This window comes from Bombus terrestris, chromosome 11, assembly GCF_910591885.1.
Source record: "Bombus terrestris chromosome 11, iyBomTerr1.2, whole genome shotgun sequence".
NCBI lineage: Eukaryota > Metazoa > Arthropoda > Insecta > Hymenoptera > Apidae > Bombus > Bombus terrestris.
The window spans coordinates 8,679,573-8,687,203 of NC_063279.1; positions in this window are offsets into that span (position 1 = coordinate 8,679,573).

A 7,631-nucleotide genomic window follows, 5' to 3' on the forward strand; every position below is an offset into this window, starting at 1 on the left:
ATGTAAAAGTACAATTGTTTTTGTTAAGATGGCAGACTGTTTGGTTTGAAAACGTGGGAACCTTCAAACATCGCATAATAAAATATGTACAAAACAGAAGTAAATGTATGATAGATTATTCGTAGAAATATTTGTTTTCAACGATAGCATTTTATTAAAAAAGGAACAAATACGTAGAAAGAACATAATAATGATGTGTTTCTGCGACAAAGGCATAATCTTTAATATTGTTTTATATGAAAATTAAAAGCGCGCAAAAATAAATTCAGATACTATTATGTATCTACATCTATTCAATGAAATATCTTATTTTTAAAAGTGATTTTCTATAAACTCCATGTAGATCATGGGTTTGACCTAGACATAGGATGACCTCGACGTTAAAATGTATACGCATTGGTGACGTATCTTTAACGAGCCCCGCTCTGACTCTACAATGTTTCTAATGTATGCAGACTTCATAGACATTTTATTACCAATTTTACCATAAGAATTATGTGACTTCACATGAAAGAAGTGTACCTCGTGACACTTACATGCATAGACCAAGCGTAAATCCTGGCAAAGGGTGGGTCGACTCTCATAAAAATGTAAATGATAATAGAACGGCGTGTTCTCTATTCTGCATAATATCGACGACGGTATTCTATAACGTGTAATGCAAATGTAGTGGTTATTTTGATGAGACAGCGCAGCTCGTGGCTTTAGTAGAATTGAATGATTTTCCCTATGAAAACCTGTACATTGTTATACGAAACATTTATTATTCAATCTTCAAATTTAATAATTAACATTAAACGCCGGCGATATTTGAAATTCTCGGTAAAATTCTATACAACTACGAATATCAAAGAAAACGACTGAATGTAAAAAGACATAGAAATTTGTAAAATAAAAGCCAATCTCCTTCGAATGAAAATTTACAAACAACATTTAACAAAACTGATTGTCACATTCGACGTACATTCATCAAATTATCAGATCCGATTATGCGATAGAAGTCAGAGCCTGTAATTTCTCACTGCATAATCCATTCATTGACATCATCAGTTACTAAATTATTATGCAAGAGGGTCCAGTTCGTTAATCAATGCCTACTCAACAACAGATAGGCGAAGAAAAAGATGTCACAAAACAGGGGGATAAATTTGAAAATCGACCGATAGTTTCTAAGCGTGTATACGCGTGTATTGCTCAGAATCTAAAGGTCCTCAGATAATCTATGAGATGGTTTGATCTGGATGTGTGGCGTCGGAACGCAAGGTTACAGCGGTCGTCGGGTCAGCAACACCACGGTCGCCCTCCTCTCACTCTCTCTCTTTCTCCCCGTTCCCTTCCTCGCCTTATCATCCTTCCCTCCCTACGTTCTCCTGCCCTTCCTTCCTTCCTATCGTCTCTCCCCTCGCAACAAGCTATATAGCAAGCCAGCCCTTCCTCTCGGTCTTTCTCCTTTATTTATCCTCGCGTTGTCCGTGTCATGTTGCGCCATCTTCGTTGTATCCGTTGCGCTTCTTATTAATAATTATTACCTACAGAAGTAAGTATTTTTCTTTTTGCCAATTTATCGACATCATTATCGATAATCGTATCAAGCACGAATAGAGATATTCCTGTGATGCCGATTATTACTGTCAATTATTAACCATGGATAGGAACCTTTCTTCCAGTGTACCCATAGGGATTTTTATTAACAAACGTTACAGAAATTACGCATTCGTTTAAATTCAAAATCTGAACATTGAAATTATTTCCTAATAAACAGTGGAAAGGAAATCCTATCTTTTATGTATTTCTTCATTTATGAGGAAATTTCTCGTTGTTAAGTACTAGTATTTAGACGATACGATATTTACATTCGACCTTGAGTGTTGTTTTAATTTTCCATCAGGGGCATCCAATCTGATTATTGTTGGCTCGCTAGTGCATTTAACCCTGCGATTGTTATCCAATGCGGTAGTCGAGCTGCTTGCAAACAACGCGGTGGAGGGGGTGTCTGGGTCACCCCCTTTCATGTTAGTCTGTCTGGCTGGTTGGCTGGCCGGATACCTTGCTAGGGTTCGCAACCCCAGCTTTCGTACCGGCGTTACATAGCCTATGACACCGAAATACATCGATTGTTTACATCTAATCCACGTGTATCGACCGGCCTATTGATTAAACAACTGTAATGAGCCGGACTAATTACGAACATGGTAAAGGATTGATTCGTACCGCACCCTTCGCAAAGCTCTGATTGCTACAGTACCGTTTCCTATGCATCGATGTTTCATGTCATTGTATTACGCTTCAAAGGAAGAGAGTTTGTTCGCGCGAAGAAATAACCAATAAAATATGATTCTCATAAAAGTATCGATCGTTTAATGCGCGTGTCTGTGACATACACGAACGGCAATACAAGCTTCGATATTTTATACTAAAATGTACATTAGAACTTCGTTTATTGGAACGAAATCGTAATTAATGGCCGATTAAATGAACTGCCAGCGATTGAATTCGGTTATCTGAGCGTGAACTTCGATCGTACGAACGAAAAGTAATAAGTAGCAGAGAAAATTGGGAAACTCTTATTATACGAGCTGATTGTCCACGGAGGTTACATCCAGTTTTCTTTTATTATACAAAAATTGAATTATCTTCATGGACGAATCAACGAAAGACTTGTGCGTTGGAAGATTAAACTATGAAGCTATTTTCTGGCTGCGATAAGACGAGAAAATTGAGCGGGTTCGTCGATCACGGTACCGTGAACAATTCTTCGACGTTGATCGCCGCTTCACCGTGACGGTTTCGAACGAAAGGGAAAACCTTAGAGAAAACTTATCACTTTCGAAGCAATTGAAACAATCATTCCGTCTGCTCTCTAATAACACGAACGCCCATTAATCTTAATTAACGGAGAAAGTTTCAGGCCTAATTGCGAAACATTATGCGGGAGAGCTGTCTTGAAGCGTGTCAACCGATGGGATCGGTGATCTTCTGTTTGCACGCACGATTCCTCGATATTTGCCACTTCATTCCTTTTATCGTTAATTCGTTTAAAAATAAAATAAAATAGACGATTTTTCTTCTTTTTTCTTTTTTCCTATAATTCTGTTATAAAATCTTTTTATTTTTTCCCCCTCTTCTTTCATTATAGATGAATGCATATCGTGCGTAGGCGGTGCAACGGTTTATCAAGCAGACAGGGTTTTGCACCCCGTACCATTGACGTTGGCTAGGGTTCCAGAAGCAGCTATAGCCATGGTGGAGGGAGATCTGTCCGCTGGAGGGGGTGTCTGGGGCAATCCCCTCCAGTCTGGGGGTTCCCAAACCCAAACGCATTTCCCGGGGTTCGCAAATCTCTCGGTTGCTCGCGAACCTGGCTGAAACTTCGCCACCATGGCACAGTTTCGCCTAAAACTTCCTCTTGTTCTTCGACTCGTACCGAGCCCTGGCGAATTTTCGAAAAACTCCATCTCACTTTCGACGAAAAAAAGACGACAAATTTATTTAAATATACAGTGGCTACAAAAAGTATCTACTGTACATTTATTTACGTACTAATTAATTACGTCTGAATATATTATAATCCCGTATCATTTAGTAATACTTTCATATGTTTGTTAAAAGTTGATATTATAAAAACGAAATGTACAAGCTGATGAAAAAAGCGCTTCGTTGGAAACTAAAGATATTATGACTTTTCATAGCCACTCTATGATGATAAAGTTTCACGATGTTTAATATTGCCCCAACAGATTTAATAATCACGTAGCGATATCTTTGTATCAGCTTTCTATATTATTTTTGCATCTAGAGGATACGTTTTAACGGTTCCGAAAATTATCGAGTAAAAGCTGATACTGAGAGAAGGATGCATACAGGTAAAAAAAGGAACATGGTTACACCTTCGTTCGTGTCGATTTCTAATAGATTTAAAGGAAAGTTGAAAGTGGACGATTCTTTCGATAAATACGTTAACGATCGTTGATGTATAAGATTTTTTATTTTATAAAAAAAAAATTATAGATATTACTTTGTTTATTAGGAATTCCTTACGAATGTTAAGTTCAATGATGTAATTTATTTAAGTGGCAAATATGTAGACGTCGGAGATGGCTGGATTCCAGGTTCAAGAGAAGTCCGGATGTTCCGGTGAGCGCATAGCGGTCGATACGTGGAATTCGTTGACATTGATCCAGCGAATTCGTCGTATAGCTATCGGTGAGTCACCGTGGCTCAGTGCCCTTCAACCCAGCTCCGTTCGTTTCCTAAACTGGATGACTCCAACGCGGCTTACACATTCGATTTGACTTTATTAAAGCGGTTGTTATTTCTCGAAATTTTCGTTTATTTTTCTCGCTCGTTTTCTCCGACAGCTTCAAATATGTAGGTGTGAAAAATCTGATCCCCAAATTGAATAATTTAGTAACCAGTTGTGATGAGATAGCCGGTTTGGTACATTATTTTTCAAAAGCTTTTCTTTTTTTCGATGAAATTGATCTTCAATTTTCTTAAAATTATTCTTATTCCATTACTTATAGCAACAATGAGTCATCTCCGGAACTCAATTTGCAATTGAATTTTAGATATAGCGATAATAAATATATAACTTTATAGATTTTTAGAAATTCAAGATTTGCGACTGTTACGTAAACCTAGTTACGTATATCTATACCTTATAGAATATTTTTACAAAATATATTTATCGTACAATAGAAATTATAACTATATAAAGTTAAATAAAATAAACAAAATTAGATACAGTTAAATATACAATTGAATTTGTGAATAAGCATTTCCTTATTTACACGATCGCCACTAGAAGTGAATAACTTACAAATGCAAATGTATATCTACATATGAACCCTTAAAAAACGACATGGGTCAACTTGTTTGACAGAAAAGTGCAGAAAGGTGTAAAGTAAAAACGCTGTTTTATAACAATTGCAGTTATGCAAGAATCTGCACTTTTTTCTTTTTAGAATTAAATATTAATTGTGTATTTATATAACAAAATTGATTTATGTAACAAAAGACCGACAAAAGGTGGAGTTGATCAATTTGGCTTTGAGGAGGATCATAAAGCTCATCAAAGAACGATCATTCGAAAATCATTGTTTCCACGTTGATATTCGAAGCGAAATGTCTCGCAGACGAAGCGAACGAAGGCGAGGAAAAAAGATTGATGACTGACGAGTGGTAAAACACAGCGAAAATGAGCCGAGGAGCATAAAAGTGGCACAATTGGTTCAGTGGGGCGGTGCCCCTGCGGCCTTGGCTCGGGACACTGAACTCCGTAACCATGCGAAACGCGACGCACGCGGTGCCCCATGCACTTCTCTCGCCTCTCTCTCACTCTCTCTCTCTCTCTCTCGCTCCTCTTTCTCCTCCATCCATCGCGCCACTCGATTTCTCCTCCCCTATATGCGCTTCGAACCGCGCTGCACCCGTTTCGCACATATGCAACGTCCAGTGCCGGTCGTTTCACTCGGAACTAGGCCCCGCGAGGCCGGCAGCCGGCCACGCACGATGCCTGCGCGACGCGCCTGGCTGCGTGTGCACTAGCGCGCGCGCGTGCGCGTCGTCGTGTAGCAGATCGGACGCGGCGCCGGGTCTCGGCCGAACTCCACATTCGAAAGGAGGAAGAAGAATCGATGGAAACGGAAACTACCGAGGAAATTCGTCTGGTCAATGACGGAGAACGGATTTGGAGTAAAAGCGGTGATCGATTATGATTTCGGTTAACAGATTGTTCAAAAAATTCGTAGTGTTTTTGACAATCGATTTATCATATTATATTTTGCATTGTATTTTGTATGTGTTTAATAAGATGTGGGAAAAAATTTGCGATACTTTGTTGCAAAAATGACGCTTCTAATTGCACATTAAATATTAAAGGTAAAAAGAATAATTTCAGATTGGTTGATAGGATAAGGTCGTATTCTTATAGAAAAGAGAAACTTTATATTTCTACGAGGAATTTATGAAAAAATCGATCACGAAGCTATAATATACTAGTTCCACAAAGACTCGATAATGACAAATTTTCCCCAAATTTCGTTATTTCGTTTCATTAAGTTCAATGTTCCGATCAATTTTATCTTAGACCATTCGAAAGGGAAAACAGTTAGGACTATTATCAAAAAAAATTCGTTCGTATTGTTGGTACGCTGGAAACGTGTCGAAAGCTCGCGCAGTGAAGCGTGCTGGGCGCCCATCGTTAGCGGGAACGAGCGAGACAACGCAGAAACGAAGCGAGAGGACGAGTTAGCGTGTTAGGCGTGCGGAGAGCGTTCACCCTGGCCGGTGCGTCGGCCCTTCGCACAGCGTTTCTCAAACCTAAGCGATATCCTGCATTTATGAGCTTGGCCCTTAGGGAGAATGCTCGAAGGGTGTCAGGAAGCAGCAAAAGTTGGGGTTGATCTCGATGGAGAGAGTACTGATGTGTGCCGCGACGTACATGCCGAAAGTGGAAGCATTATCGTGTTGAAAATAATAGATTGAGAATTTAAAATTTTTAGTCAACTGCTACGCAATATGAGAGGATGAGTCAGATAAAATCGACGTGAAAAAGTTTTAGAACCGATACAGAACCATTTCAGAATTCTTTCAAAATCGAGATGATAGTAGGCTGTGAGACCGTAACTGGCGTCGATATTCGCTAGAATTTCTTTCAACCGTGACAGTTATGGCATCGTTTCAATTTTCCATAACTGGACCGTGAATGTTTATGCAAATTTATCTTTTCATAAATACAGATAAAAGAATCCGATGAAATCACGTTTGGAAACAAATATGTTTTATCCTCTAAATCTGATAACATATTAACACTTTCATCTGTTGTTCCAAATCTATTTATCTTTTTATTAATTAATTTTTATTAACAATTATTTTCGAAACATTTTCTAACCGTTGATTTCAGCATGCGTGGAATTTTACTGTACGTAAATCGTGGGCGTAGTTCAACGTTTAATAATAGATCGATTATAGTTATTGCGTATGATTCTAAGGTTGTTATGAATAATCGTTGGATCAAGCGATGATTTTGGCGAAACGTTTACGGTGAATCGTGCACGTACGCCACCCTCGGAGGCCTGGCGTGGTCTTGTCGTTGTCTTTTTGCCATTTCATCGAAGTCGCAAGAATTCGAAAGCCGAAGGACATCAGCGGGAACAAAAACGTGCGCGAGCATCCTTTTCGAACGTATTGATGCTCGCGTCATGTGAGAAAACGTGCATTCTTGGTCTCATATTCCAAGCTGGAGAATTATATGGAAGAAATTGATGTGCAAAGTATCGATTTTATGTCGATATATTCGTCGGATAGCCGCATCAATTCTGATTTCTAGATTACGAACCTATTAAGGTTGTTATATGAAACATTTTTAGATAGCACTGTAATCATATGGATATTGATATTAATTATATTAAAATCGTCAAGATGAAGATTAATTATTAAAAACTTGTTAATCTTTTAAGTGAATATTTTACATATCTCTTAGCAAATACATTAATAATTGCTTGTCAGTTGTAAAATCAATTAGTCCGTGGCTATTAATTTGCTCGCTTAATAACGAAGGGTCGGAGGCAGACAGTGATGTGTGAAACACGGGACAGTACCACGTAACTTCGGACCACGTGGTGTATTTT